The following is a 7,137-nucleotide window of genomic DNA, read 5'->3' as shown; positions in this document are numbered from 1 at the left end:
TTATTTAAAAGAGTTCCAACTCTCTGTTTTATTTATATTCTTGTAAAATTAATGTGGGATATAGAATATGGAATATATATATAATATAAAAATGGATGGTACATTGAAATGAAGTATCGAATGTCTTATTGAATATATGAAATATTGAGTATTCAATATAAAGGATTAAATATATAAAGGCGAATACGTATTTTCTATACCTTGTGGTATTTCATCATGGCCGGTATATATATATATATATATATATATATATATATATATATATATATATATATATATATATATTTATTTATTTATTTATATATATATATACATATATATACATACACATATATATATATATATACGCCTGTATACTCAGATACATAAAAGTACATTTAATATGCGCGTGTGTGTGTATCTGCAATTGTAGCCATGCTAGTGGAACCCTCGTCGCGCGTCTTAGTTGATAATCATATCAACCAGATTACATATTGCAGTCAGGTAATTAATTATTTTATAAATCAGTATTTCACGAAACGCTAATTCAAACACAGACGGAGAGACGCAAATAAAGAAACATACTTATGTACATATGCATTCATTGTACTAAAATAAGTCAATGGAAGTATAAATCTGACTCAGAAAGCTAGAATTAGGCTTTCACGGTGGGGGAAGTGAACGTTGCTTTCCTCAGAGTGAGAGAGAGTATAAACTGAATTAAACAACAGCTCAGTTTTATGTATGAAACCTAAAAGTCATTATTAAGGAAATACGTTTACGAACGTTTCGATACATTGCCTATGATTAGCTCTTAACATAAGATTTTATTTTAGATTAACATAATAATAGAATCATATATACATACATATGCTCACACACACTAACACATATCCATGCACATACATATATGCACACATACACACGTGCACACACATGCATACCTACACAGACACTTACGTATGCATACACACACATGCATATATACACACACACTTACGTGCACACATTTACACGCACACATATGTATACACATGTACGCGCACTCACACATATACGCGCGCACGTGAACACACACATGTGGGCGCAGGTAAATTCCGATACATTAAGAATGCATGGATGAATAGATATTTCGTAGATATTTCTAGAATGCCTATTTATTTATATTTATGCTTCTAACTGAAAGCGATGGTGTAGTGTATGTTAGCGTGTGCGAGTGTGTGTGTGTTAGCGTGTGTGTGCGTGTTAGCAGTATACGGTAACTAGTTCAATGATTGTGCGTTCGAATAGGCAGCAAGCGTTTCGATATGTATCTGAGCGGAACCCATTATCCTCCACAGCTCAATTCATTTCAAAGCTAAGATTAGATAGATATTCTGGGAGTATAAACAAGATTTCTGTTGTTTCAATAATGGCTGCAACTGAAAACTGAACCATGCGCTAGAATATGGTAGAATGAGAACCTATTGTTAAACAATTAAATTTTCACACGCAAACTCATACATACATACATACATATATACATACATGCATGCATACATACATACATATTCTTTTATTCTTTCATTTGGTTCAGTCATTTGACTGCGGCCATGCTGGAGCAGCGCTTTTAGATAAACAAATCGATCCCCAGGACATTCTTTGTAACCATGGTCCTTATTCTATCGTTCTCTTTTGCCGAACCGCTAAGTTACTGGGACGTAAACACACCAACATCGGTTGTCAAGCGATGGTGGGGGGACAAACACACACACACACAAACATACACACACATATACGACAGGTTTCTTTCAGTTTCCGTCTACAAATTCACTCACAAGGCTTTGGTCGGCCCGAGGTTATAGTAGAAGACACTTGCCCAAGGTGCCACGCAGTGGGACTGAACCCGGAACCTGTGTGCTACTTAGCACACAGCCACTCTTATACCACACAGATACTCCTGCGCCCCTCTCTCTCTCTCTCTCCCTCTCTGTATATATATATATATATATATATATATATATATATATATATATACACACACATACAAACTGATATGAATACATGTATATGTATACACGCACATACAAATACACACACGTGTGTCAGTCTATGTGCTTGTGTGTATGTTTGCGCGCGTGTGTATGCCCGTTTCATTTCAGTTCTTATTTAGACATTAAAGCACCATTTTAACAGGGCATTTAGGCGTATATTTTGTAAACGATATATTCCCGGCAGCCATTGAAAATTATGGAGCTATTACATTGTTTAATTACAGACCAATGCATGACATTGATATCCAGCCTGAATATCTTAAGATCAATATCAGCAACAGTGGCGGCTCGTGTAAAGGAACTGCAGCACCCCCTATTTCCACTCGATAGTATTGATAATGTAATGAGTCCTTTTTTTCTTTAATTTTTTTTCTTTATATTTGTACATTATATAATCCTTAAGCTTAATGTCAGTAGCCATCCCCTTGTTTATGAAAAAAATGCAAAAATCCTTGAATAGAACTATACACTTCACAGTTCAAGCGACGCAGTGTTTGGCTGTTGTACACATGCTCATATGTCCGAGATAGGAAGCTTCACACTGGGGAAAGAGTGTACTGCGTGAATGACAGTGCCGTGTGAAAAGTAGTGGTTCTTTTCTACTCCGCGTGTAGAAGTAGATTACTAACCTGCTTCCAGCTTCAGTGTTGCTGCCAGGATTTGAAAAATAGTGCACCCCCACACACCTTATTTTGTGACTTAGGGGTTTCTTGAAAAACAAGGGGAAATTTGCGGCGGTATTCAGTGAACAAATTAAACACTCTACCTGGCAGTGGCTAAAACGCGAAATATCAAGTTTATGTATAAATCTTTTTATATGTTTGTTTCCTTTTATACAATATCAAAACAACGGCCCAAACATTTTCCAAAGCAGCACCTCCACTAATTTTATCTACGAGCCGCCACTGATCAGCAAACGCCATGAAAAAATAAAGGAGATATAACGGGATAGAGTTTTGGCATCGTATGCTAGCAAATATTGGAACGCCGGCTACAAAAAGGGGAAAATGTCCCAACAAGAAAAAAGAAAGACTGTAATGTTGATACACTGGATGACATGGTGAAATCGAAACAAAATTGCTGAATCAGCTAAGGGAAATATTAGTGTTTGATATGCGTAGGACTTTCGAAATGTCAGATTAAAAATAGATTCAAGAGGGACAATTATTACATTTTACTCCCTGTTTAAACTGATTTTGAAATTCAGAGTTACCTTTCTTTATCTGTTTACTCACACGCTAATCATACCGCTGTATGTGTGTGTACACGTTTATTAAAAACGAAAATATACGTACACCATAGGCGCAGTCATGGTTAAGAAGCCCTCTTTGCAATCACCTGGCTTCCAGTTCTGTCTCACTGCGCGGCACATTGGGCAAGTGTCTTCTCTTATAGCCGCGATCCAATTAATGTTCTGTGAATGATTTGGCAGACGGAAACTGTGTAAGCCACTCTTCTTTCACCCCACTCTCTCTCACATATATGCGTGTGTGTGTGTTTCTATATATATCATTCTGTAAGTGTGATTTTGTCACTATGTATCTCAATCATTTGATAGCAGGTGCTAGTTTGTTTATGTCCCTGTTATCTAACGGCTCAGTATCAGACTCGAAAAAAAACCCCAGAAAAACTGGAATCGATTTATTCCACTAAAACCCTTCAAGTATGTGCTACAGCATGGCCGCGGTCTAAAGACTGAAACGAGCTAAAGACAACGGATAAATATACATTGTATCACAACCATTGTGTATCGAAAGTGATATTGATGGAACATTAATCCATAAAAGGAAATTATCAAAGATGCTAGAGGAACATTGCTATTAGTAGGGAAGAGGATCAACTGAGGTTATAGAATGTTCATGCCATGCCGAGGTGATGAGAAATTTTAAAACGGAAATCAAAGCAGAATTCATGCGAAACGAATTCGGCCACATGTAAGAGGCCTCTAACATTTAGTTCAAGTAGGGCGGCGAGTTGGAAGAAGCATTAGCACGTCGGGCGAAATGCTTAGCGGCATTTCGTCTGTCTTTATGTTCTGAGTTCAAATTCTGCCGAGGTCGACTTTGCCTTTGATCCTTTAGGAGCTCGATAAATTAAGTACCAGTTGCATACTGGCTCGATCTAATCGACTGTCCCCCCTCCCCAAAAATTTCGGTCTTGTGCCTAGAGTAGAAAAATAAAAAGACAAGAATTGTTTGCATACCAGACAAATGTTCAGCAGCATTTCATCGTTCTTTACTGAACTTCTGAGTTCAAATTCCACCGAGGTCGAGTTTGCCATTCATCCTTTAGGGTTCGCAAAATTTGAAACCAATATTTAGCGTAAGTATTGGATGGCAAATCTGTAATTATAGCCTGTTTTGTTCTAGGTTTATTTCCTGCGAGGGTCGATTATTAACTGTCAGTATTCCGAGACTGATAAATATGAGAGATCATGTTAGTCAACTAACCACTCATTAAAAATGTTAGGCCTTTTATCCAAGTTGGGATATATATAAAGCGTTCAGATCCCTGTGATATCCGAGTCAGTGAACGTAAATAAGGCCACAAAATATATATATATATATATAGTACTTCATGTGACAAAATAATTTAAATATTTGCTTATTAACTTAAAATGCATGACTTGCATAAATTGACACCATAATTTATGAAATGGAATGCTATGTATGTCAACAAAGATCTCGTTCTGTTCAAAATTTCTAATAGAAACAATGAAACCAAAAACATTGCATCAATTGTTTATTTGAATTTTCCCGTGACAATCTCTCCACCTCTCCTACCCCTGGATGCTCCAAGGACTAACTTCTGGGCTGGTAAAAAATAACCGTTTCATATATTGATATATGGCCTGAAATTATAGGAGAGGCGGCTAGCGGATTGCATCGACCTCAGTGCTCTACTAGCACATATTCTATCGACCTCGAAAATATGAAAGGTAAAACCGACCTGGGCGGAAATTGAACTCAGAACGTAGAGACGGACGAAATGTCGCTCAGCTGCCAACTCTTTTGCCCAGCGTGTTAACAGTTCTGCCAGCTTGTCACCATAATGATTATTTCATTTTTTGCCCGAAGGGCAGCTTGGGGGAGGTGGGGATGAGTTGATTACATCGACCCCAGTGTTCAACTGGTACTTAATTTATCGATCCCGAATGGATGAAAGGCAAAGTCGACCTCGGCGGAATTAGAACTCAGAAATTATCGACGACTTAGAATTAGAATTCAGAAATTATCTACTCTAGGCACAAGGCCTGAAATTTGGGGGGAGGGGGGCCAGTCGATTAGATCGGCCCAGTACGCAACTGGTACTTAATCTATCGTACCCTAAATGATGAACGGCAAAGTCGACCTTGGCAGAATTTGAACTCGGAACTTATTGACGACTTGTCGCCTTAATAATAATAACCTTTACTGTTATAAGCTCAAGGCCTGGAATTTTGTGGGAGGAAACTAGTCTAATACATCGACTGCAGTTCTCAACTAATACTTATTTTATCGACTAGTAAAGGATGTATGGCAAAGTCGACCTGGACAGAATTTGAACTCAGATGGTGAAGCGGACGAAATGCCTCTTAACATTTTTGTCTGGTCTGGTTACGATTCTGACAGCTTTCTCAGTTGATAAAATAATGCCCAATATATATTTTTTTTACTAAGGCATAAAGTTCGAAATTTCTGGAGATGGAGGGGGGGGGCATTCGATTAGATCGATCCAGTACGCAACTGGTACTTAATCTATCGACCTCGAAAGGATGAACAGCAAAGTCGACCTCGGTGGAATTTGAACTCAAAACGTAAAGCCAGAAGAAATACCTTTTAGTATTTCGCCCGGCGTGCTAACGTTTCTGCCAGCTCGTCACCTTAAATAATGTCTAATATTGCTACTCTACAAATTTTTGGCCCCAGTTCAACTTGAGAGTGTTTTATAAGCTAAAATGCCATCCTGGGGTACTGTCTTGAAGAATGAAGTTGAACAAATCGACCGCAGTATTTATTATTTTCTTTTTTATCTCGTACGTGTTATATAGGTGTCTTTTAGATGAAATGTTTAGTTGCGAGTGTCACGCAGTAGGACTGAACCCAAGACCAGATGGTTGGGCAGCAAAGACATTTATTTATTAATTCTTTTCTTTCTGTTTCCTCTGCTTCCGTCACCATTCACTAGTATGTATGCGTGCGTGTTAACGAATCATATCCGATATTTACATAAAACGAGAACAACAAAATCCCATTTCTCACACGCTTTCGTTTATCAGCACAGAACAAACGAAGTGATGACGCAGCAAAATTCAAGAGGAATAACTCCTGTTGGTAAAGTTAGGAAAATACCTTAAGTTACGTAAAAAAAAAAGTTATTATTAAATATCAGTATCTAAATAGCAATTATAAACTTTTACAGCATTCGGTTAAGCAGCGATACAATTATCTCATGCTTGTTTTCAGCATACAATAATACGAATAGGGTAGAGTCACGTGAGTTCAGGATCTTCGATCTGTATATTGAAACAATCTCATGTTAATCGAAGTTTTTCAGTTCGCTGCGTTTACTTACGTTAGATAGTAACGACTCCGATACAAGGAAACAGCTGAATAAGAGGGTTTCTTGTTTATATAAGTAAATGCACGTGGCCTAGTGGTTAAGACGCTGTACTCACGTTCGCAAGATCGCAGTTTCCATACCAGGACCGGGCGGTGCGTTGTATTCTTAAGCAAAACACTTCATCTCACGTTGCTCCAGGCCACCCAGCCACAAATAAAGAACCCTGTGTCGGATTGGCGTTCCGTTCAAGGGGAACATTGTGATCTCGGTCACTAAACGCCTTGGAAACCCGGGTATATGGCCCTGCAAGTCCTTAGACTGGCGACAGTAAAGTAAAATTTATAAAAGCGCCAGTTCAACCCTGAGACAGCCAAACGCTGATCAACAGCGTTCCAGACATGACTGTCACGTACAAATGAGCAACTAGGCTCATAGTGAGCGAGCGTGTGTGTGTGTGTGTGTGTGTGTGTGTGTGTGTGTGTGCGCACATGGTTCTGGGTTCAGTCCTACTGCGTGGCACCTTGGGCAAGTGTCTTCTACTATAGCCTAGGGCTGCCCAAGGCCTTCTGAGTCAATTTGGTTG

At 38.5% G+C, this 7,137-nt stretch overlaps 1 protein-coding gene across 1 annotated transcript in view; it reads right to left on the bottom strand.

Annotated features, from left to right (window-relative positions):
- Positions 1–7,137, bottom strand: part of LOC106869888 (protein FAM167A) — a 53,342-nt gene that overhangs the window by 45,048 nt on the left and 1,157 nt on the right. The gene's annotated exons all lie outside the window — the stretch shown is intronic.

This window comes from Octopus bimaculoides, chromosome 3, assembly GCF_001194135.2.
Source record: "Octopus bimaculoides isolate UCB-OBI-ISO-001 chromosome 3, ASM119413v2, whole genome shotgun sequence".
Classification (NCBI taxonomy): Eukaryota; Metazoa; Mollusca; class Cephalopoda; order Octopoda; family Octopodidae; genus Octopus; species Octopus bimaculoides.
Note: the sequence above shows the minus strand (reverse complement) of the source record. Positions and strands in the feature narration are given on the sequence as shown.